At 47.3% G+C, this 24,162-nt stretch overlaps 1 protein-coding gene across 1 annotated transcript in view; it reads left to right on the top strand.

Moving 5' to 3' along the window:
- The window catches only part of LOC136577451 (putative methyltransferase DDB_G0268948), a 42,121-nt gene that overhangs the window by 11,930 nt on the left and 6,029 nt on the right, over nucleotides 1-24,162 (top strand). The gene's annotated exons all lie outside the window — the stretch shown is intronic.

The raw sequence follows: 24,162 nt of genomic DNA on the forward strand, positions 1-24,162 counted from the left end.
AGTAGGTCAGAACGCTTATGCTTACTATCAGCGGACGCAGAAAAAACTTTTGAGTCCATTGGAGATTTCTGACATTCCTTAAACAAATTGGTCTAGGCCCAAAATTCTTGTATAGAGTCCTTGTGTCAAGGGAAATTTCTGTGTACAGCACCAATCTGGCCCACCCCAATGCCCCGCTGCCGGCGGTAAAGAAGAGACACCACACACGGAGGTCTGGTATAGTTCCTCACACGGGGACATGACTGCGCACTTTATTACAGATTACAAAGGGTCTTATACCCTTTGGTCACATCACTAGGAATGGGTAATGGTCTCATTGGCTCAAATTCACCGCATAACCATATATGTAAAGTCCGGATTTCCGCCTGAGACAGTGAAAATCATATACGTAGTTGAACAGTCGTTATCTAGATACAGCGCTTCTGGGAAAACAGCCAAGCACACGGCCTTCGTATCCGGTTCTTCCTTGCGGTGTTTAAGATACATTTTGTCTTCGCCTTGCAAGGCCTTTGGAATATCTGGTGTAAGGCGACAGATTAAGTTTTTCTCATTTTAGCATTGAATAGAACTTGCATACAGCTATAAAAGCATAAAAAACATATGGCAATATATACATATACCCTCACAAACCCCCCTAAAAACTTAATATGGAGATCAAGCACCAGGCCTTGCACTCTTCCTCGGTCACCTCTCCCTTGCGTCAGGGTTTCCCCACTGCCAGTAAATCCCTACTCCTAGGAGGGGGGATCCCTACCTTACCTCAGAAGGAGGCCATGAATTCCCTGCGCTCATTTCTGGGCATCCATACCCTCTATCTGTACAAGTTAACACCCCACAGGGTGCGCCCTTGCCGGAACCTAAGGTCTTCTGCACTATCCCTAGGCAAATGGGAAATCCACTGACAATCCATCTTAGAAGATCGGGGCAGGCGCAGTACTAGTCCATCTCTCCATTCTTCTGGTAACGTATGTGGTTAGCACTATCGGAACTGGCTCTTCATCTTTTTCAAACAAGGGAAACGCTGGTGTCACATTGTCCAGTCCCTTACTCATACTCTTTTTGATCAAAGGGATTATAATTTATCCAGTCTACATTCTTGTTAATACCGTAGTGACAATAGCAAATAAGGACTCAAAACCTGCTTTAACCTGATCTCTAGAATTAAATTCATCTGGCACCCCCCTTGGCACTCCTATTGCATCTATGTGTACATGTGGATCAAAGTTACCACCTGGAGCGTCAACTTCTCTCTTAGCATGATGCGATGTTGGATTCTCACCCTCAGTGTAGTCTTCATACTGCATGTTTAATTGTATTAATTTGTTCTGATCCCTGAAACAGGGGGCTAGTGTACAGTAGTCAAAGGTGTATGTTAGAGGAATTGTACCACAATGTCACTGTGACATCCACTTCCGCCAAGGTCCCCAACCCTGCCCATAGCATGTAAAGGATATGCAGGATCATGAGTTTTTTCAGTGCGAAGTGTGGATCCAAGTGGACTTTCTTTCGAGCTTGACTGCAGTTGGGGTGGTGAACAGCATCTGGTAGGGACCTTCAAACCGGGTTTCTCTCTCAAACTTTTTTACATAGACCCTGTCACCTGGTTTCAGATTGTGACACTCATCTGTAGGACCTGGGAGAAAAGCAGAGACTGCAGAATGCGTTATTGACAATTCCTTGGAAAGGCCTATGACAAAATTAACAAGAAAATAATTCCCCAAACTCAGCTACTGTGGCATGTATCCACCTGAAAAAAAAACTAATGGAAGGCACTCCATTCAAGATTTGCCCATTTCCTCCATTGCCTTTTGGATCTACTTTCCCACTACTCCGTGGATGGTAGGGTGTGTGAAAAGCCTGGAATATACCCAGAGCAGACATGATGTGTTGCATTATTTCACCTGTGAAGTGTGTACCTTTGTTTGACTCCATCACTTCCGGTGCCCCGTATCTGCGGATTACCTCATTTATGAGCTTCTGTGCGGTTACCTGCTTTTCTACTTTGGTAACAGGGTAGGTCTTTCCAACCTGAAAAGAAATCAACAACAACAAGCACATATTCATACTTCCCAACAAGTGGGAGCTGAGTGTAGCCAATTTGCAATCCCTAAAATGAGTAGAGTGGTCTGTGATGATGTTGCCTCTTGTTTTTCCGGTGTAGGAATTGGTGTGAGCTTCCCACTTTGTCAGGTAGAAGTAGGGCCTCCATGAGACTCTGCACTGCTGCACCATTCTTAATTGGCTGTCCTGTTGAGGTAAAAAACTGTCTGGCCTACTATGTTGGGCCGTAATCATGAGCTATGCCAAATGCATACCAGGAGTCAGTGTAAATGTTTGCCGTCTTACCTTCTGCCACTCTACACGCCTCAGTGAGGGCCTTTAGTTCCGCTTCTTGTACTGAGACAGGCGGAGGCAGAGCTTCTGCTTTTAGGACATCTTGTTGTGTGACCACTGCATATCCAGTGTTGAGTCGTCCATCCTTACCCTGGGACCATCTATAAAAAAAAACCTCAAAATATGCATTGTTAACAAGGAGTTTGAGTAACTTTTTAAAACTTAAATTTTCTTGTTGCATCACTGCTAGACAATCAGGCTGATATTCTATTTCAAATAGATCAGAATCTTTTTGCAAAAAATTTAAAAATGGCTGATTTGCACTACCTAGATCACCTATGCCTTCTCCTCCCCCCCTTTGAACTAGGATACTCAATTGGAAGAAGAGTAGCCGGGTTCAAGGTAGTACAACATTGGAAAAAGATTTGATAGATGCAGATAAGGCCTGTAAGATGTTAGCACCAATAACAGAGACATGAGTTACATCAGGGCAGAATAATCTACAAACATCTACTAATATTTGAAATGTGATATCCTTTAAGCAAATTCATTATTAATCTGATCCTGCCTGCAATGTCTTATCAAATGTGTGGGGGAAAAAAAACAAACTTTTACTGGTCGCTCAAGATTCTCACCCCCTCCTTTGTGGATAAAAGAAGGATGATCCATTATGCACTTTTACATCATCTAGCTCCACCCCCTCGATACTGGCCGCTTGCGTCTATTTTCACACCTTCATTCAAAGTCCACTGTCTGCCCATCCACATCACAAACAAGCAAAGTCATATGCATAGGGGGGGGGGGGGGGACTTTTATCTCCAGTCATTATCTGCATCACACATTTTACATTCATCACCGCCTGAACACTGGGCATTAACTCTCATCCATCCATGCGCTCAAGTTTGCCCCGTCACCCCCCATTGAAGCTGTACCAGTACATACAGATGGACAGAAAAAAAGTTTGACAAACAAACATACATCAGTTGAAAAACATTGAGGTAAGTGCTATAACGTTATAAAATACATGATTCTATTGAGATGAGACTGTGAATGAGCGCTATTTTTGACAAATTATGTGAAAAAGTTTGCTGAGTAACTGAGACATTCTATATTTCTTATTTACTTAAACTATTATATGCTATATTAAATGCTGATATATTTAAGAATGCGTGGGTATCATTCAGCCCCCCTTCCTTTCCTTCTCTGTCGCTCTGTTATCGCTTGGCCTTGGAAGCTAGACACAAGCTGCAGCTTCAAGTAAACAATCCTTCTCTCACTAAAAGCAAGCTCAGTTAACCATTTGTACATATATACATATACTAGCTGATATACCCGGCTTCGCCCGAGTTAATTTGGTACTGGTGTTTATCTGGTGTTCACACGGAAAATCTTATGAAGTCGTGGTTACTTTAGAGATACTGAGGAAAAACATATGTTCACCATTTTGCATAGTTCTCTGCGTTACCCAGGAAAGAGCACGTGGAGGTAACCATGCAACGTTTCCTTCATATAAAATGACATCAGGAAGTGAGAGAATTAGATTACGTATAGAGATGAGCGAGCACCAAAATGCTCGGGTGCTCGTTACTCGGGACGAATTTATCGCGATGCTCGAGGGTTCGTTTCAAGTAACGAACCCCATTGAAGTCAATGGGCGACCGGAGCATTTTTGTATTTCGCCGATGCTCGCTAAGGTTTTCATGTGTGAAAATCGGGGCAATTCAAGAAAGTGATGGGAACGACACAGCAACGGATAGGGCAGGAGAGGGGCTACATGTTGGGCTGCATCTCAAGTTCACAGGTCCCACTATTAAGCCACAATACCGGCAAGAGTGGGCCCCCCCCCCCCCCAACAACTTTTACTTCTGAAAAGCCCTCATTAGCATGGCATACCTTAGCTAAGCACCACACTACCTCCAACAAAGCACAATAACTGCCTGCATGACACTCCGCTGCCACTTCTCCTGGGTTACATGCTGCCCACCCTCCCACCCCCCAAGACCCAGTGTCCACAGCGCACACCAAACTGTCCCTGCCCAGCCTTCAGCTGCCCTCATGCCACGCCACCCTCATGTCTATTTATAAGTGCGTCTGCCACAGGAAAAGCAGGCACACACTGCAGAGGGTTGGCACAGCTAGGCAGCGACCCTCTTTAAAAGGGGTGGGGCGAAAGCCCACAATGCTGTACAGAAGCAATGAGAAATCCAATCCTGTGCCACCTCCATCTGGAGCTGCAGACGTGGGCATAGCAATGGGGAACCTATGTGCCACACACTATTCATTCTGTCAAGGTGTCTGCACGCCCCAGTCAGACCGCGGTTTTTTATAAATAGTCACAGGCAGGTACAACTCCGCAATGGGAATTCCGTGTGCACCCACAGCATGGGTGGTTCCCTGGAACCCACCCGCTGTACATAAATGTATCCCATTGCATTGCCCATCACAGCTGAGGTAGTAATGTCGTGCTTAATGCAGGTGGGCTTCGGCCCACACTGCATGCCCCAGTCAGACTGGGGTTCTTTAGAAGTGGACAGATGTAGGTTACACTCCGTGTGCACTTACAGCATGGGTGGGTGCCAGGAAGCCACCGGCAGTACATAAATATATCCCATTGCATTGCCCAGCACAGCTGAGGTAGTAATGTCATGCTTAATGCAGGTGGGCTTCGGCCCACACTGCATGCCCCAGTCAGACTGGGGTTCTTTAGAAGTGGACAGATGTAGGTTAAACTCCGTGTGCACCTACAGCATGGGAGGGTGCCAAGAACCCACCGGTGGTACATAAATATATCCCATTGCAGTGCCCTACTCAGCAGAGCTAACGTCAGATACAATACAGGTGGGCATCGGCCCACACTGCATGCCCCAGTCAGACTGGTAATATGTACCTTAACAGGATCTCAGTGGCAGGTTGGGGCACAGGGGGAGAGGCAGCGGTGCAAACCGGAGGCGGTGAACGGCCTTCGTCCCACCTTGTGGGGTGCTTGGCCATCATATGTCTGCGCATGCTGGTGAGGCTGGTGGTGGTGGCTCCCCGGCTGATCTTGGCGCGACAAAGGTTGCACACCACTGTTCGTCGGTCGTCTGCACTCTCAGTGAAAAACTGCCAGACCTTTGACCACCTCGGCCTCTGCAGGGTGGCATGGCGCGAGGGGGCGCTTTGGGAAACAGTTGGTGGATTATCCGGTCTGGCCCTGCCTCTACCCCTGGACACCGCACTGCCTCTTGCAACCTGCCCTGCTGCTGCCCTTGCCTCCCCCTCTGAAGACCTGTCCTCAGTAGGCGTAGCAAACCAGGTGGGGTCAGTCACCTCATTGTCCTGCTGCTCTTCCTCTGAATCCTCTGTGCGCTCCTCCCTCGGACTTACTGCCCTTACTACTACCTCACTGATAGACAACTGTGTCTCATTGTCATCGGCCTCCTCACCCACTGAAAGGTCTTGAGACAGTTGCCGGAAGTCCCCAGCCTCATCCCCCGGACCCCGGGAACTTTCCAATGGTTGGGCATCAGTCACACTGCATCGTGTTGGAGCTGCTGTAGGGAGAGTGTTAGGAGTGAGTGTAGGCTTCAAGAACCCCAACGGTCCTTCTTAGGGCCACATCTATCCATGTGCAGTACTGTGGAGGCTGCTGTTAGCAGTGTTGCACAATTTTTTTTTTCAAAATCGGCTGTGCAGAGCATTGCGCCCTGCAGTAATACTACAGGGACAGAAGTGGTGGTTAGGCAGGGACAGTGTTAGGAGTGAGTGTAGGCTTCAAGAACCCCAACGGTCCTTCTTAGGGCCACATTTAACCGTGTGCAGTACTGTGCAGGCTGCTGTTAGCAGTGTTGCATTTTTTTTTTTTCAAAATCGGCTGTGCAGAGCATTGCGCCCTGCAGTAATACTACAGGGACAGAATTGTGTAGGCAGGGCCAGAAGACATATTATTGATTGAATATAGTCAGTGGGCCTTTTCTTTTAAAAAAAAGGGAAACCTTCTATCTGGCCTGCCTCTGACAATCCTCAGCGTTCTGGGTACGTGTGTGGAGGGTGGAGAACGTAAAGAAATCATACGCAGCCAGCTACGTTTAACAGCAGGCTTGCGCCAATTTATTTCCTGCCTGGGAAAAATCACCGCTCTGCTGCACTTCATATAACACTGCAGTTCTGTGGAACACATTTCTTATCTGATTGAATATAGTCAGTTGGCCTTCCCCTTTAAAAAAAAAAGGGAAACATTCTATTTGGCCTGCAGGCTTGCGCCAATTTATTTCCTGGCTGGGAAATCACTGGTAATACAGCATGCTGAGGGGTAGGGGTAGGCCTAGAGGACGTGGACGAGGACGCGTAGGCCCAAGTGAGGGTGTGGGCACAGGCCGAGCTCCTGATCAAGGTGTATCGCAGCCGACTGCTGCGCGATTAGGAGAGAGGCACGTTTCTGGCGTCCCCACATTCATCGCCCAATTAATGGGTCCACGCGGGAGACCTTTATTAGAAAATGAGCAGTGTGAGCAGGTCCTGTCGTGGATGGCAGAAAGTGCTTCGAGCAAGCTATCATCCACCCACAGTTCTGCGCCGTCCAGTGCTGCAAATCCGAATCCTCTGGCTGCTGCTCCTCCTTCCTCCCAGCCTCCTCACTCCACTACAATGACACATGCTCAGGAGCGGGAAGACTCCCAGGAACTGTTCTCGGGCCCCTGCTCAGTTTGGGCAGCAGTGGTTCCTCTTCCACCAGAGGAGTTTATCGTCACTGATGCCCAACCATTGGAAAGTTCCCGGGGTCCGGGGGATGAGGCTGGGGACTTCCGGCAACTGTCTCAAGACCTTTCAGTGGGTGAGGAGGACGATGACGATGAGACACAGTTGTCTTGCAGTGAGGTAGTAGTAAGGGCAGTAAGTGCGAGGGAGGAGCGCACAGAGGATTCGGAGGAAGAGCAGCAGGACGATGAGGTGACTGACCCCACCTGGTGTGCAACTCCTACTCAGGACAGGTCTTCAGAGGGGGAGGCAAGGGCAGCAGCAGGGCAGGTTGCAAGAGGCAGTGCAGTGTCCAGGGGTAGAGGCAGGGCCAGACCGAATAATCCACCAACTGTTTCCCAAAGCGCACCCTCGCGCCATGCCACCCTGCAGAGGCCGAGGTGCTCTAAGGTCTCAATACTATAGCAAAGCTGTGGCAGCATGTAATGATGCAAAAAAAGGCTTCTTGATTAAAGGAGCATATTTTATTGTTTCACAGTTTTAAAAGAGGCGACGTTTCGACCTACAAACAAGGTCTTTTTCAAGCCTACAAAAACAATAACAAACATGTATAGCCACTGGGTATAAATATATACACATACAAACATATGTACAAACAAATGTAAAATCATGCAAATCACAATATAAAGGTTAAAAACTGTGATGATACGTACCAACAAACTAGTGAAAACACAGTTCAGACTCCATGTTCCGTATGCCCACTTGGTGCAGCAGTCTGCTCTTAAATAGCATGGTGGTGGAATGGTAATGTGTATAACCCCACCCATGTGATGTCACTTCCAGTTTTACCCCAGGTTGCCAGGCAACACACATAGCATGGTGGTGGAATGGTAATGTGTATAACCCCACCCATGTAATGTCACATCCGGTTTTACCCCAGGTTGCCAGGCAACACACATAGCATGGTGGTGGAGTAGTAATGTGTATAACCCCACCCATGTGATGTAACTTCCGGTTTTACCCCAGGTTGCCAGGCAACACACATAGCATGGTGGTGGAATGGTAATATGTATAACACCACCCATGTGATGTCACATCCGGTTTTACCCTAGGTTGCCAGGCAACACACATACAACACAATTCTGACCATATCAGGTCAGAAAAAAAACCATCCATTTTTATTATCTACACAAGGTGCACAGAACTGTAAGGAGAATGCCCACATCACATGGAGCAAGCTTCATTAAAAGTCAGACGCCTAACGACCGACGAACAGTGGTGTGCAACCTTTGTCGCGCCAAGATCAGCCGGGGAGCCACCACTACCAGCCTCACCACCACCAGCATGCGCAGACATATGATGGCCAAGCACCCCACAAGGTGGACGAAGGCCGTTCACCGCCTCCGGTTTGCACCACTGCCTCTCCCCCTGTGCCCCAACCTGCCACTGAGATCCAACCCCCCTCTCAGGACACCCTGCACCCACACCCTCACCTCCGCTGTCCTCGGCCCCATCCAGCAATGTCTCGCACCGCACCGTCCAGCCGTCGCTAGCGCAAGTGTTTGAGCGCAAGCGCAAGTATGCCGCCACGCACCCACACGCTCAAGCGTTAACCGTCCACATAGCCAAATTTATCAGCCTGGAGATGCTGCCGTATAGGGTTGTGGAAACGGAGTCCTTCAAAAGTATGATGGCGGCGGCGGCCCCGCGCTACTCAGTTCCCAGTCGCCACTACTTTTCCCGATGTGCCATCCCAGCCCTGCACGACCACGTCTCCCGCGACATTGTACGCGCCCTCACCAATGCGGTTAGTGCCAAGGTCCACTTAACAACGGACACGTGGACAAGCACAGGCGGGCAGGGCCACTACATCTTTCTGACGGCACATTGGGTGAATTTAGTGGAGGCTGGGACAGAGTCAGAGCCTGGGACAGCTCACGTCCTACCCACCCCCAGAATTGCGGGCCCCAGCTCGGTGGTGGTATCTTCGCGGTGTATGCTTCCTCCACTAAAGCACCCCCCTCCTCCTCCTCCTCCTCCTCCTCCTCCTCAACCTCTGCCTCGCAATCTAGATGTGTCAGCAGCAGCAGGACGTCACCAGCAGTCGGTGTCGCGCGGCGTGGCGGCACAGCGGTGGGCAAGCGTCAGCAGGCCGTGCTGAAACTACTCAGCTTAGGAGATAAGAGGCACACGGCCCACGAACTGCTGCAGGGTCTAACAGAGCAGACCGACCGTTGGCTTGCGCCGCTGAGCCTCCAACCGGGCATGGTCGTGTGTGACAACGGCCGTAACCTGGTGGCGGCTCTGCAGCTCGGCAGCCTCACGCACGTGCCATGCCTGGCCCACGTCTTTAATATGGTGGTTCAGCGCTTTCTGAAAAGCTACCCACGCTTGTCAGACCTGCTCGGAAAGGTGCGCCGGCTCTGCGCACATTTCCGCAAGTCCCACACGGACGCTGCCATCCTGCGCACCCTGCAACATCGGTTTAATCTGCCAGTGCACCGACTGCTGTGCGACGTGCCCACACGGTGGAACTCTACGCTCCACATGTTGGCCAGGCTCTATGAGCAGCGTAGAGCTATAGTGGAATACCAACTCCAACATGGGCGGCGCAGTGGGAGTCAGCCTCCTCAATTATTTTCAGAAGAGTGGGCCTGGTTGGCAGACATCTGCCAGGTCCTTGGAAAGTTTGAGGAGTCTACCCAGGTGGTGAGCGGCGATGCTGCAATCATTAGCGTCACCATTCCTCTGCTATGCCTCTTGAGAAGTTCCCTGCAAAGCATAAAGGCAGACGCTTTGCGCTCGGAAACAGAGCCGGGGGAAGTCAGTATGTCGCTGGATAGTCAGAGCACCCTCCTGTCTATATCTCAGCGCGGTGAGGAGGAAGATGAGGAGGAGGGGGAAGAGACAGCTTGGCCCACTGGTGAGGGTACACATGCTGCTTGCCTGTCATCCTTTCAGCGTGTATGGCCTGAGGAGGAGGAGGAGGAGGAGGAGGATCCTGAAAGTGATCTTCCTAGTGAGGACAGCCATGTGTTGCGTACAGGTACCCTGGCACACATGGCTGACTTCATGTTAGGATGCCTTTCTCGTGACCCTCGCGTTACACGCATTCTGCCCACTACGGATTACTGGGTGTACACACTGCTTAACCCACGGTATAAGGAGAACCTTTCCACTCTCATACCCGAAGAGGAAAGGGGTTCGAGAGTGTTGCTATACCACAGGACCCTGGCGGACAAACTGATGGTAAAATTCACATACGACAGCGCTAGTGGCCGAAGGCGCAGTTCCGACGGCCAGGTAGCAGGGGAGGCGCGGAGATCAGGCAGCATGTACAGCACAGGCAGGGCAACACTCTCTAAGGCCCTTGACAGCTTTATGGCTCCCCAGCAAGACTGTGTCACCGCTCCCCAGTCACGGCTGAGTCGGCGGGAGCACTGTAAAAGGATGGTGAGGGAGTACGTAGCCGATTGCACGACCGTCCTCCGTGACGCCTCTGCCCCCTACAACTACTGGGTGTCGAAGCTGGACACGTGGCCTGAACTCGCGCTGTATGCCCTGGAGGTGCTTGCTTGTCCTGCGGCTAGCGTCTTGTCAGAGAGGGTGTTTAGTGCGGCTGGGGGAATCATCACAGATAAGCGTACCCGCCTGTCAACCGACAGTGCCGACAGGCTAACACTCATCAAGATGAACAAAGCCTGGATTTCCCCAGACTTCTCTTCTCCACCAGCGGACAGCAGCGATACCTAAGCAATACGTAGGCTGCACCCGCGGATGGAAGCATCATTCTCTATCCCCATAAAAAACGGGGACCTTTTTGCTTCATCAATCTGTGTATAATATTCCTCCTCCCCCTCCTGCTCCTCCTCCTGAAACCTCACATAATCACGCCGAACGGGCAATTTTTCTTAGGCCCACAAGGCTCAGTCATATAATTTTTCTAAACAATTTTTATACGTTTCAATACTCATTAAAGCGTTGAAACTTTCACCTCAACCAATTTTTATTTTAAGTGGGCTGCCTCCTGGCCTAGTTACCAATTAAGCCACATTAACCAAAGCGATTAATGGGTTTCACCTGCCCTCTTGGTTGGGCATGGGCAATTTTTCTGAGGTACATTAGTACTGTTGGTACACCAATTTTTGGGGGCCCTCGCCTACAGTGTAATCAAATTAATTTTTAGCCCACCTGCATTACAGCTGACGTTACATCAGCTGTGTTGGGCACTGCAATGGGATGTATTTATGTACCGCCGGTGGGTTCCAGGGAGCCACCCAGGCTGTGGGTCCACAGGGAGTTGTAACTACATGTGTCCACTTCTAAAGAACCCCTGTCTGACTGCGGCATGCAGTGTGGGCCGAAGCCCACCTGCATTAAACATGAATTTATTACCTCTTCACAGATATAGATTAAAATTAAATGCCTTTTATTAGTATATTTTAAAATTGTGGGCTCACATATAACACTTCTTAACGATACAAAAGAAAAGGACAAGTAACATATAAACAAAAAATAGGCCCTAGTAGAAATATGTAGGGTAACGTATCTCTCAGATAGATTTTTGGAGATCGATACCGCACATGAATATGGAAGAGGATAAAGGTCCAAATTTTTGGAAATCGATACCGCTCATGAATATGGAAAAGGATAAAGGTCCAGAAGAAAAAGGAGTATTATCCAACTCCAGAAAATATGCGTACCTAGATATAAATGCGGTACGAGGAGTAATACCTCTTTAGGGCACAATGTTGTAATGTATATTCATGTTGCTAAGACAATTTTTCATAGCCTCTCATTAATAGCACAGTTGCCGCATATACGGGTGCTAATTATATAGGCTCATTACAGGTCAGTGGTACTGACCAGCACGTAAAAACGGCTCGCTCGACGCGTTTCCCTGCCCTTGTAGGGGGCAGTTCCTCAGGAGCACGGGTAATGGTTGCCCGTAGATACGTGTTTCTAAAGTTGTCGCATAGAAATGATAGAGCAACAGGATTGATGCGTCAGGACATAGTCCTGCTATAATTTAGTCCTGCTAAGATGAACCTACTCGATATTTCCCGTTACCGCTCCTTACTAGTCACTTCCGGCGCGGCACTTGTATTAGTACCGCTGTCGGACTCTCTGAATATTTGAGAGAGAGAGAGAGGGCCTTTCACTTGATCTGGCGTACACTGTGATATATGTCAGTATATGACTATCTCAAACAGCGCCTCCAGATACCAAATGGCGACCGCTATTAGGCTTAGTTATCAGCCACTAGAGCGATGCCCGGGGGTGCCCTCTTGGAGGGTTCCTGCAATATCTATTAGGGTGTTCGCATTGGTCAGCACATTGCAATGAACGATGTGGATTGATGCGACACCCAAATAGAGATAGCTCTGTCACTCGATATTAATAAAAGCGAGTGTTCTTCTATGGTCCCTGGCCGACCCTTTTAACCTAGCTGGTAGACATCCCAGCTGTGTTATATTCAGGTCAGGTGCCTTCACAGGTGAAGCTCGATTAAATAGCAGTATGTGCCTCAGGTAGGTTAGCTTCAGATGAAAGGCAGCAAACTCGGCTACATTTGGGGGATAATACCCCATTCAGAGTTCTATCATGAAGACCAAGAAAGACAGAGCCCCTCTAGTATCAATCCTAGCTGGATTGAACAGGGGTAAGAAGCAGGGACAGAGTAGGAGAGGTCATAGCCGGCCGCTCACCATCAGAGCCGCAGGCGCCACCTCTCCTACTCTGTCCCTGCTTCTTACCCCTGTTCAATCCAGCTAGGATTGATACTAGAGGGGCTCTGTCTTTCTTGGTCTTCATGATAGAACTCTGAATGGGGTATTATCCCCCAAATGTAGCCGAGTTTGCTGCCTTTCATCTGAAGCTAACCTACCTGAGGCACATACTGCTATTTAATCGAGCTTCACCTGTGAAGGCACCTGACCTGAATATAACACAGCTGGGATGTCTACCAGCTAGGTTAAAAGGGTCGGCCAGGGACCATAGAAGAACACTCGCTTTTATTAATATCGAGTGACAGAGCTATCTCTATTTGGGTGTCGCATCAATCCACATCGTTCATTGCAATGTGCTGACCAATGCGAACACCCTAATAGATATTGCAGGAACCCTCCAAGAGGGCACCCCCGGGCATCGCTCTAGTGGCTGATAACTAAGCCTAATAGCGGTCGCCATTTGGTATCTGGAGGCGCTGTTTGAGATAGTCATATACTGACATATATCACAGTGTACGCCAGATCAAGTGAAAGGCCCTCTCTCTCTCTCTCAAATATTCAGAGAGTCCGACAGCGGTACTAATACAAGTGCCGCGCCGGAAGTGACTAGTAAGGAGCGGTAACGGGAAATATCGAGTAGGTTCATCTTAGCAGGACTAAATTATAGCAGGACTATGACCTGACGCATCAATCCTGTTGCTCTATCATTTCTATGCGACAACTTTAGAAACACGTATCTACGGGCAACCATTACCCGTGCTCCTGAGGAACTGCCCCCTACAAGGGCAGGGAAACGCGTCGAGCGAGCCGTTTTTACGTGCTGGTCAGTACCACTGACCTGTAATGAGCCTATATAATTAGCACCCGTATATGCGGCAACTGTGCTATTAATGAGAGGCTATGAAAAATTGTCTTAGCAACATGAATATACATTACAACATTGTGCCCTAAAGAGGTATTACTCCTCGTACCGCATTTATATCTAGGTACGCATATTTTCTGGAGTTGGATAATACTCCTTTTTCTTCTGGACCTTTATCCTTTTCCATATTCATGAGCGGTATCGATTTCCAAAAATTTGGACCTTTATCCTCTTCCATATTCATGTGCGGTATCGATCTCCAAAAATCTATCTGAGAGATACGTTACCCTACATATTTCTACTAGGGCCTATTTTTTTTTTTTTTTTGTTTATATGTTACTTGTCCTTTTCTTTTGTATCGTTAAGAAGTGTTATATGTGAGCCCACAATTTTAAAATATACTAATAAAAGGCATTTAATTTTAATCTATATCTGTGAAGGGTTTCTGCAAACAATATATAGATTTTCATACCACTGTGATTTGGTTTGAATTTATTACCTCAGCTGTGATGGGCAATGCAATGGGATATGTTTATGTACCGCCGGTGGCTTCCTGGCACCCACCCATGCTGTCGGTCCACAGGGACTTCACAATAGGGAGTTGTACCTGCCTGTGTCTATGAATTAAAAACCCTGCTCCGGTTGGGGCATGCAGTGTGGGCTGAAGCCCACCTGCATTTAATCTGACGTTAGCTCTGCTGTCCAGGGCACTGCAATGGGATACATTTATGTACAGCCGGTGGGTTCCAGGGAGCCACCCATGCTGTGGGTGCACACGGAATTCCCATTGCGGAGTTGTACCTGCCTGTGACTATTTATAAAAAAACGCTGTCTGACTGGGGCATGCAGGCACCTTGACAGAATGAATAGTGTGTGGCACATAGGTTCCCCATTGCTATGCCCACGTGTGCAGCTCCTGATGGCGGTGGCACAGGATTATATTTCTCATTGCTTCTGTACAGCATTGTGGGCTATCGCCCCGCCCCTTTTAAAGAGGGTCGCTGCCTAGCCGTGCCAACCCTCTGCAGTGTGTGCCTGCGGTTCCTCTTGCAGACGCACTTATAAATAGACATGAGTGTGGCGTGGCATGAGGGCAGCTGAAGGCTGCGCAGGGACAATTTGGTGTGCGCTGTGGACACTGGATCATGGCGGGGGGGTGGTGGTTGGGCAGCATGTAACCCAGGAGAAGTGGCAGCGGAGTGTCATGCAGGCAGTGATTGTGCTTTGTTGGAAGTAGTGTGGTGCTTAGCTAAGGTATGCATTGCTAATGAGGGCTTTTCAGATGCAAAAGTTGTTGGGGGGGGGCCCACTCTTGCCGGTATTGTGGCTTAATAGTGGGACCTGTGAACTTGAGATGCAGCCCAACATGTAGCCCCTCGCCTGCCCTATATACCCGCCGGTATATATTTTTATTGTAACACATTTCTGGATGAATTGCAGGGAAGGGCTTATATATTTAAGCCCTTCCCGACAATTCATCCCGCGATCGCCGGCAGCTCTTTGCTTTCAGTGGAACCTGCTGTATTGCTGGCTCCATTGAATTCAATGGGCAAACATCGTTCTGCTCTGCCACAGCTGTTACAGCTGTGGCAGAGAAGAATGATTTGTCTTCTATATGTTCTCAATGGGGTCGGCGCTGCTGCCGCCGGCCCCATTGAGCGTATATAGAGAAGAGAACAGAAATCGCAGATCGCACATAGGTGCGATCTGCGATTTCTATGGCCTAAGAAGGACCGTTGGGGTTCTTGAAGCCTAAAATCACTCCTAACACTCTCCCTATAGCAGCTCCGGCATCAACAACACTTTCCCTGAACTATGTCAGAATGCATCTGTGGCGAGCCACGGGAGGGGCAGATTTTAATACTCGGGTGACACCTAATCTCGCCAGCCACTCACTGCAGGGGGGTGGTATAGGGCTTGAACGTCGCAGGGGGAAGTTGTAATGCCTTCCCTGTCTTTCTATTGGCCAGAAAAGCGCACAAATTTCTCAGGGAAGAAAATGAAAGTAACCCGAACATCGCGTGGTCACGAGTAACGAGCATCTCGAACACCCTAATACTTGAACGAGTATCAAGCTCGGACGAGTATGCTCGCTCATCTCTAAAGGCGACAGATTAAGTTTTTCTCATTTTAGCATTGAATAGAAGTTGCATACAGGTATAAAAGCATAAAAAAACATATGGCAATATATACATATACCCTCACACTTGGCCTTTACACATGTCCTACAGCTAGGGTTCAAGTGAACGGAATGCTGTCTTCTCCCATACTCATAAGAATCGGTACCAGACAGGGATGCCCCCTCTCTGTATGTTGGTGATGGAACATTTTGAAGTAGCAATTAGGAATAACCCCACAATTCAAGGGATACAAATAGAAGGTGGACATTATAAGACAGCCTTATATGCAGGATGGAATTCCACCAATTGCACTCTTTCCTTACCACTCAAGGTGACAAGAAAGCTTTTAAATCCACCCTCACATCCTTTGAGAATTTGTTTACCCAGGAGTCCCCTCCACACATACAGTACCCCTGAAATATGGCTTGTTGATTCATAAATCATTCACGAGTGATCCTAGCTTCAAACTGGCTTGGGAATGGGAGCTGGGCAACACAATCTTGCAAAATAACTGGCAAAAGAGGTTTATCTTCAGGTATAAATTATCCTTGGCATGTGCCGCTCAAGAAAAAAAATTACAAAATAATAAGGTGGTACAAATACAAATATGCTATATGGAGGAACTATGCGCAGAACACTCCAGGGTAACTGTCAAAATTTCTGTCGGTGTGGCAACCGTGGATTGACTTTGAGTCCTTAATTGAGTTCCGCAGTATATTTTCTTGATACTTACATAAGGCCCAGGGTCGACCTAGGTGCGAAGCAGATGCGGGGGTAGCCGAAGCAGGTGCGGGGGTAGCCGAAGCAGGTGCGGGGGTAGCCGAAGCAGGTGCGGGGGCAGCCGAAGCAGGTGCGGGGGCAGGAGAGACCAGAGAGACCGGAGCGCAGCAGCCAGCGCCAAGAGGCCACCAGGAGTTCAGCGGAGCAGCTAAGACAGGAGGGCAGAGTGAGCGGCCGCCGGGACAGCGGGTGACGTCACCAGGAGGAGCGGAGGAGTGGAGGAGCTGATAAGTATATTCTGTGTGTGTTTGTGAGCTAAGTGTGTGTTTTCTGTGTATCTGGTTAGTTGTGTCTTCTGTGTGTGTGTGTGTCTGGGGGTCTAAGTGTTTGTGAGGGGGGTATAAAAAAAAAAAATTTGTGACTGGTTGCGCATAAGTGTCAGCGGGTAAGAGGTTGCGTGAGAGCGGCAGCGTGTGAGTGGTTGCACAGAGGCAGCAGCGTGTGAGGGGTTGCAGCAGCGTGTGAGGGGTTGCAGCAGCGTGTGAGGGGTTGCAGCAGCGGGTGAGGGGTTGCAGCGGAGGGTGAGGGGTTGCAGCAGCGGGTCAGGGGTTGCAGCAGCGGGTCAGCGGTTGCAGCAGCGGGTCAGCGGTTGCAGCAGCGGGTCAGCGGTTGCAGCAGCGGGTCAGCGGTTGCGGCAGCGGGTCAGCGGTTGCGGCAGCGGGTCAGCGGTTGCGGCAGCGGGTCAGCAGTTGCGGCAGCGGGTCAGCGGTTGTAGCAGCGTGTGAGCGGAGTGTGAACAAGTCTATCTTCACTACTTCCACAAGTAAATTGTAGATCCCCATTAGGATGAGCTCCATGCCTGGCAATGTCATCCAGTGTGCTACTTGTGCAATGTATGTGGTCCTTGATCAGCCGATCGAGGGTGCATACTGTTGCGCAAGATGCGTGCACGTCGAACATTTAGAAGCCCAAATTCTGGATCTAAATGGGCAACTGGCAACACTGAGAGCCATTGACATCATGGAAAGGAGTTTGGTGCTCACTGAGCAGACACTCGCTGGGGTAGAGGCGGGGGCGGATGGTAGTACGGAAGAGCAGGGGGAGCAGGCAGTCAGCTGGGTGTCAGATAGAGGGAGGCGTAGAGGGAATAGATTCAGGGAGGCTGGTCCTGAACTGGCACAACCCAACATGTCTGCAACGTTGGCAGATGAGGGCAATGCCATTACAGAGCCAGCACCGCTGCAGCACGACACGCCCTCTGAACGCCAGGGGGATGACTGCTCCAGTGAGACGGGGACGGGGAGCGCAGGGCAGGCTAGACAGGTTCTAGTGGTGGGGGACTCAATTATTAGGGGGACAGAGAGGGCAATCTGCCATAAAGACCGGGATCGTCGAACAGTGTGTTGTCTTCCTGGTTCTCGAGTTCGACACATCGCGGATCGGATTGACAGATTACTGGGAGGGGCTGGTGAGGATCCAGCAGTCATGGTGCACGTTGGCACCAATGAACAAGTTAGAGGTCAATAGAGGGCCCTCAAAAATGATTTCAGGGACCTAGGGTCCAAGCTCAGGGCAAGGACCTCCAGGGTAGTTTTCTCGGAAATACTACCTGTACCTAAAGCCACACTAGAAAGGCAGCAGGATCTTAGGGAGGTAAACAAATGGCTCCGGAGTTGGTGTAAGAAGGAGGGATTTGGGTTCCTGGAGAACTGGGCTGACTTTGCTGTCGGCTACAGGCTCTACCGTAGGGACGGGCTGCATCTTAATGGGGAGGGTGCAGCTGTGCTGGGGGAAAAGATGGCTAGAAGGCTGGAGGAGTGTTTAAACTAGGGACTGGGGGGAGGGTAAAATGAGAAATAGTGGGGTAGCCAGTGTAACTAGCGATCCGGGTCCAAGCAAAGGGAATGGGGGTTGAGCAGGGGGTGGGGTTAGTACAGTTAGAACTGATAGATCAGCCATAAGTACGAATAGCAACAAAACAAACTTAAAAAACAAAAAAAATGATTTAAATTGTATGACCACGAATGCACGAAGTCTGATCGGTAAAGTGGGTGAGCTTGAAGCGAGAATGACTGATGAAAACTATGATATAGTCGGAATTACTGAAACATGGCTTGATGATAAGTGCGATTGGGCGGTGAATTTGCAGGGGTACAATCTTTTCAGAGGAGACCGAAGGAACCAGAAAGGGGGAGGGGTATGTCTGTACGTCAAATCGAACTTGAAGCCGAGGCTACGGGAGGATATAGGGGTAGGAGACGAACAGGTGGAATCTCTGTGGGTAGAAATACAGGGAGGAAAAAATAACAAAATCCTGATAGGGGTCTTCTATCGACCACCAAAAGCAACAGAAGAAACTGAAAACTTACTACTAAGGTAGATAGAAAAGGTGTCAAAGCGAAACGAAGTAATTATCATGGGGGACTTTAATTACCCAGATATAACATGGGAGAACGAAACCTGCAAATCTCACAGGGGTGATAAGTTCTTGAGAGTAATTAAAGACAATTACCTGAACCAACTTGTGCAGGAACCAACAAGAGGGAGGGCCATTCTGGACCTAGTACTAACCAACAAACCGGAACGTATAAAGGGGGTGCAGGTTGAGGGGCACTTGGGGAACAGCGACCACAATATAATCAACTTCCAGCTGTCAATCAATAGGAAGCCTTATCAGGGAGTGGCAAAGAAACTAAACTTTAGTAAAGCAAAATTTGATGAGCTTAGAACTACTATCGGTAACATTAATTGGGACAACATCCTCAAAAATATCAGTACGGAGGAAAAATGTGAAAAGTTCAAAAGGATCCTAATCGCCTCATGTGAGCAGTTCATTCCCTTTAAAAATAAAAGAAACTCAGCTAAAAGGAAACCAATGTGGCTAGACAAGACGGTACGAGGGGCAATAAACGAAAAGAAGAAAGCGTTCAAACTACTAAAGCAACAAGGCAGCGAAGAAGCGCTAAAATCATACAGGGAAAAAAACAAAATATGCAAAGATACGATCAAAATTGCCAAGGAGGAAGCAGAAAGACGGATCGCAAAAGAGAGCAAAAACAACCCGAAGCTATTTTTCAACTACATTAACAGCAAAAGGATTCGCAGGGAGAGCGCTGGCCCTTTAAAAAACAATGCAGGAGAAATCATGGATGATGACGAAGGGAAAGCAAATCTACTAAACAGTTTCTTCTCAAGTGTATTCACCAAAGAAAAGGAAATGCCACACGAGATGCAGGGGAATAAAACGAACCCCTCACAAAATATCTCATACCTAACGCAGGAGGAGGTGCGGAAGCGTCTAAAGAAAACTAAAATTGATAAATCGCCGGGCCCAGATGGATTAAACCCAAGGATACTAAAGGAACTAAGTGACGAGATAGCTAGGACGCTATACCTAATATTTCTAGACACTATCAAGACCGGAGTAGTACCATTGGACTGGCGCATTGCCAACGTGGTTCCAATTTACAAAAAAGGGAGCAAAAGTGAGCCTGGTAACTACAGGCCAGTAAGTCTCACTTCAGTAACGGGAAAAATTTTCGAGGGGATTCTGAGAGACGCCATCGATGAGTACCTCAAGGAGATTAAGGGAATAACTCCTCACCAGCATGGATTCATGAAGGGTCGCTCATGTCAGACAAATCTGATCAGTTTCTACGATGAAGTAAGCTCTAAGCTGGACCAGGGAGAATCTATTGATCTTGTATATCTGGACTTCTCTAAAGCCTTTGACACCGTGCCACATAATAGGCTAATATACAAAATGAGGCAGCTCGGACTGGGCGAAAATGTGTGTAAGTGGGTAAAAAATTGGCTCAATGATAGAAAGCAGAGGGTGGTAATAAATGGCTCATACTCTGATTGGACCACAGTCGCTAGCGGGGTGCCACAGGGTTCAGTACTAGGCCCCACTCTGTTCAACATATTTATCAATGACCTGATAGAGGGGCTGCACAGCAAAATATCAATATTTGCAGATGACACAAAATTATACAATATAATTAATGCAACGGAGGACAATGTGCGGCTACAAACGGACCTGGATAAGCTGGGGGCTTGGGCAGAAAAATGGCAAATGAAGCTCAATGTTGAAAAATGTAAGACACATGGGCAGGAGGAACGAATGTCACAAATATTCACTTAATGGGGTACCACTAGGGAAAAGTGATATGGAAAAGGATCTGGGGGTATTAGTGGATAATAGACTAAACTGGAGTAACCAATGCTAGTCAGCTGCTGCAAAGGCAAATAAAGTCTTGGGGTGCATTAAAAGAGGTATAGGGGTGAAGGACAAGAACATTATACTTCCATTATATAAGGCACTTGTCAGGCCTCACATGGAATACTGCGTACAATTCTGGACACCGGTGCTCAGGAAAGATGTCACAGTGCTTGAGGGGGTTCAAAGAAGGGTAACTAAACTAATACATGGAATGACGGGACTGGAATACCCAGAGAGGCTATCCAAATTGGGACTATTTACTCTAGAAAAAAGAAGGTTAAGAGGCGACCAAATAACCATGTATAAGTACATGAGGGGACAACACATGGATCTCTCCCGCGATCTGTTTACACCCAGGACCACGACGGTAACAAGAGGACATCCGCTACGATTAAAGGAAAGTAGGTTTCATCACCAACATAGAAGGGGATTCTTTACTGTAAGAGCAGTTAGACTGTGGAACTCTCTATCGGAGGAAGTGGTGATGGCAAAATCCATAGAGGAGTTTAAAAGGGGACTTGATGTCTTTCTGGAGAAGAAGGATATTACAGGATATAAATATTAGGTTAAGTGTCAATCCTGGTATATAGGCAGGTAGGAACTATTAGGGGTTAATCCAGGGAACAGTCTGATTGCCATTAAGGAGTCAGGAAGGAATTTTTCCCCCAAAAGGGCTAATTGGCTTCTGGCCTTGGGGTTTTTTGCCTTCCTCTGGATCAACACAGTAGGATAGACAGGCTGGACTAGATGGACATTGTCTTCATTCGGCCTTACATACTATGTTACTATGTTACTATGTTTATATCCTTTGCGTGACAATGGGGATTACTATTTTGAACTCCCTACCTTACCACCACCCCCACAACTTATAAATCCACTTATTATTTTCCCACAAATGTTTCTATTTTCTTTCTCTTCCTTCTTTCTTTTCTATGTCCTTATCTTTTTTCTTTTCTGCAGTTATTGGAAGGGACTATAATGCCAAGGACCGCAAGCACAGAGCAGTTATGTAAAAGTATGGTTATGTAGGCTATTATTACTCCTTTTATACAATAAATAACTCTACACTCCATGAATGTTAGCAGGAGTTTATGTTGGCTCTGGCTCCTAGACTCTCAAAATAATGTACCTTTTTATATATCCTGTTTATAGGTCCTGAGAGACCTACTTGTCCCTTTGTTTGTATTTTTTTATATGCAAATTAATAAAAAATGATTAAATATAACCCTCTGTGTTATACCAAAAATACTGTCTAAATTATAGATTAGGTAATACAGTGGGTATATACTCACAGTGCCTTTGACTAATTTGATTTTGGACTACTCGTGAGGGCAGCATCTATGACATTCCAAGATTTCACTCTTTAATTCCTCCAATTGGGATATGGTCTTTGGATTCTTGGACCCCAGGCCATTACACCAAGAGTAGTCTTGATATGAATAGATCAGAAGCAGCATAACATGGTATCAGAGGGTTATGCAGAAACATAGTCAATATGCAGGCCGAGGTCAGGATAGGCAGTGTTCTTGCATAATGATAAGACAGGCAGAGGCTTAGGTAATACACCTAACAGATCAGTTGTGATCAAAGTTCAAGCTGAAGTCAGGAGTGGGGAATATAGAAAAGTTGGGTGCAACAGGAACACTTCTTGAAAAGAATATTAACAGTACATTGACATTTTCTGCAAGCTCCCAAGATCTCTCTTCAGGACCGGAGTTGTTTCAGCTTCTAAGAGACTGGGTTCAATTGTTTGAGAATTACAACTGTATCAAGAAACCTAAGAGCAAAACATTAATGATGGCATTTTCAAATGAATATTACAGGAAGAGAGCGGGATTAAAACCCCTATGGGCAACACTGACTAAAGAGAAAATGTGTGGAATCTGTAATCAAATAAGAGTGTCATAGAATGATAGAGTTTGAATGGACCTCCAGGGTCATCGGGTCAAACCCCCTGCTCAATTCAGGATCACTAAATCTTCACAGACAGATGTCTGTCCAGCCTCTGTTTGAAAACTTCCATTGAAGGCGAACTTATCTCTCATGGCAACCTGTTCCACTCATTGATCACCCTCACTGTTAAATAGTTTTTTCTAATATCTAATCTATGTCTCCTTCCTTTTCACTTTCATATGACTGCTTCTAGTATCCTTGGTGTATTAAAGCCCAGCCCTGTTCAAAACTGATCTACTCAAACATAGCTGCAAAAAATTCCACCATACAACTTTTCCATGTCATTGTTATAGATTTCAAAGAGGCTATGATATGAGAAATTGTGTGGCGGGGGTCTCACACTACAGAGTTGTTTCAGTTGCATTTAAGCCAGTTTTATAACCTAGAAGAAAGTTTGTGATTTTCTCTCTCCGAACAAGGATCACATTTACATTGAAGGCTCCATCGCAGTACGGTCGAAATCCAAGATAAAATAGCACTAACTGATCTATAAAAAAAATTGTTTATACTTACATACAGCACATAATTAGAATAATTTTTTGCATCTACTACTAAAAAACGTTTCTATCCCCAGATATATTTCAGAAATAGTATTAAAACAGCCCCACCTGCTGTTTCTGTTCTGCATCCTGCCCAGTAAGTGTTCCAAGGTAGTCACACATGCTCAGTCTTGTAAATGATCACATACGCTCAGTCTCATTTGTGGAGGGATCTGTAGAGGGATCCCTGTTGTGGTGAGCAGCTGCTTCTGAAGCCATAGGGTTTTCTCTTATAGAGAGGGTAAATGCTGAGCAAGTGATAAGAGCTTGAGAGAGCATTACTGCAGTGGTAATTGTTCAGCATCTACTCTGACATGCAGAGAAGACCCAGCAGGTTAAGAAGCAGCTGATCACCACACCAGGGATCCCCCTACATACCCAGTGGAGCGCATGTGTGACCAACTTGGAACATTTATTGAGAAGGGCACAAAATAGTATCAGCAGGTGGTGCTGTTCTATTAGAAGCCCTGGAATATCTGTGATGAAGGCATTTTTATAAGTTTAAATACAATAAAAATGTTTTTCATTATGTGGAGCAGCTATCATTTTATTGTTTAAGAAAAAGAAAATCCCCAGTAATAGCTTGATATACTTATATCTTTCATGCGCTAAAAGAGCTCCCCAATGTGAGGACCTCACTAAACACTTCCCCATAATCTTAGCTTTTAACGTAATTTAATAATCTGCAGTCCTAATAAATGTCTGTTTTCAGACAGCTATATAGTAGTATCTTGCATTAACCCTTTCCAATCCAATTTGTATCCTGGTTTTCCTAGAGAACGTACTCTTTTTCTGCCATTATACAACGGTGCTATCTGCTGGCTAAAGCCAGTACTGCATGAGGTGACACATTGGATAGGCTTCGACAGCAGAGAGGCTGGCAATATACAGTAAGAGAACCCTGATGGACGTCTTCCAACATCGGACCTGTACAGCCTTAAATCATAATGTCTTCAGAGGTCAGACAGTGGATTGGAAAGGGTTAATGTAGCTGCTGTCCTACAAT

Source organism: Eleutherodactylus coqui, chromosome 8 (genome assembly GCF_035609145.1).
Source record: "Eleutherodactylus coqui strain aEleCoq1 chromosome 8, aEleCoq1.hap1, whole genome shotgun sequence".
NCBI classification, from domain to species: Eukaryota; Metazoa; Chordata; class Amphibia; order Anura; family Eleutherodactylidae; genus Eleutherodactylus; species Eleutherodactylus coqui.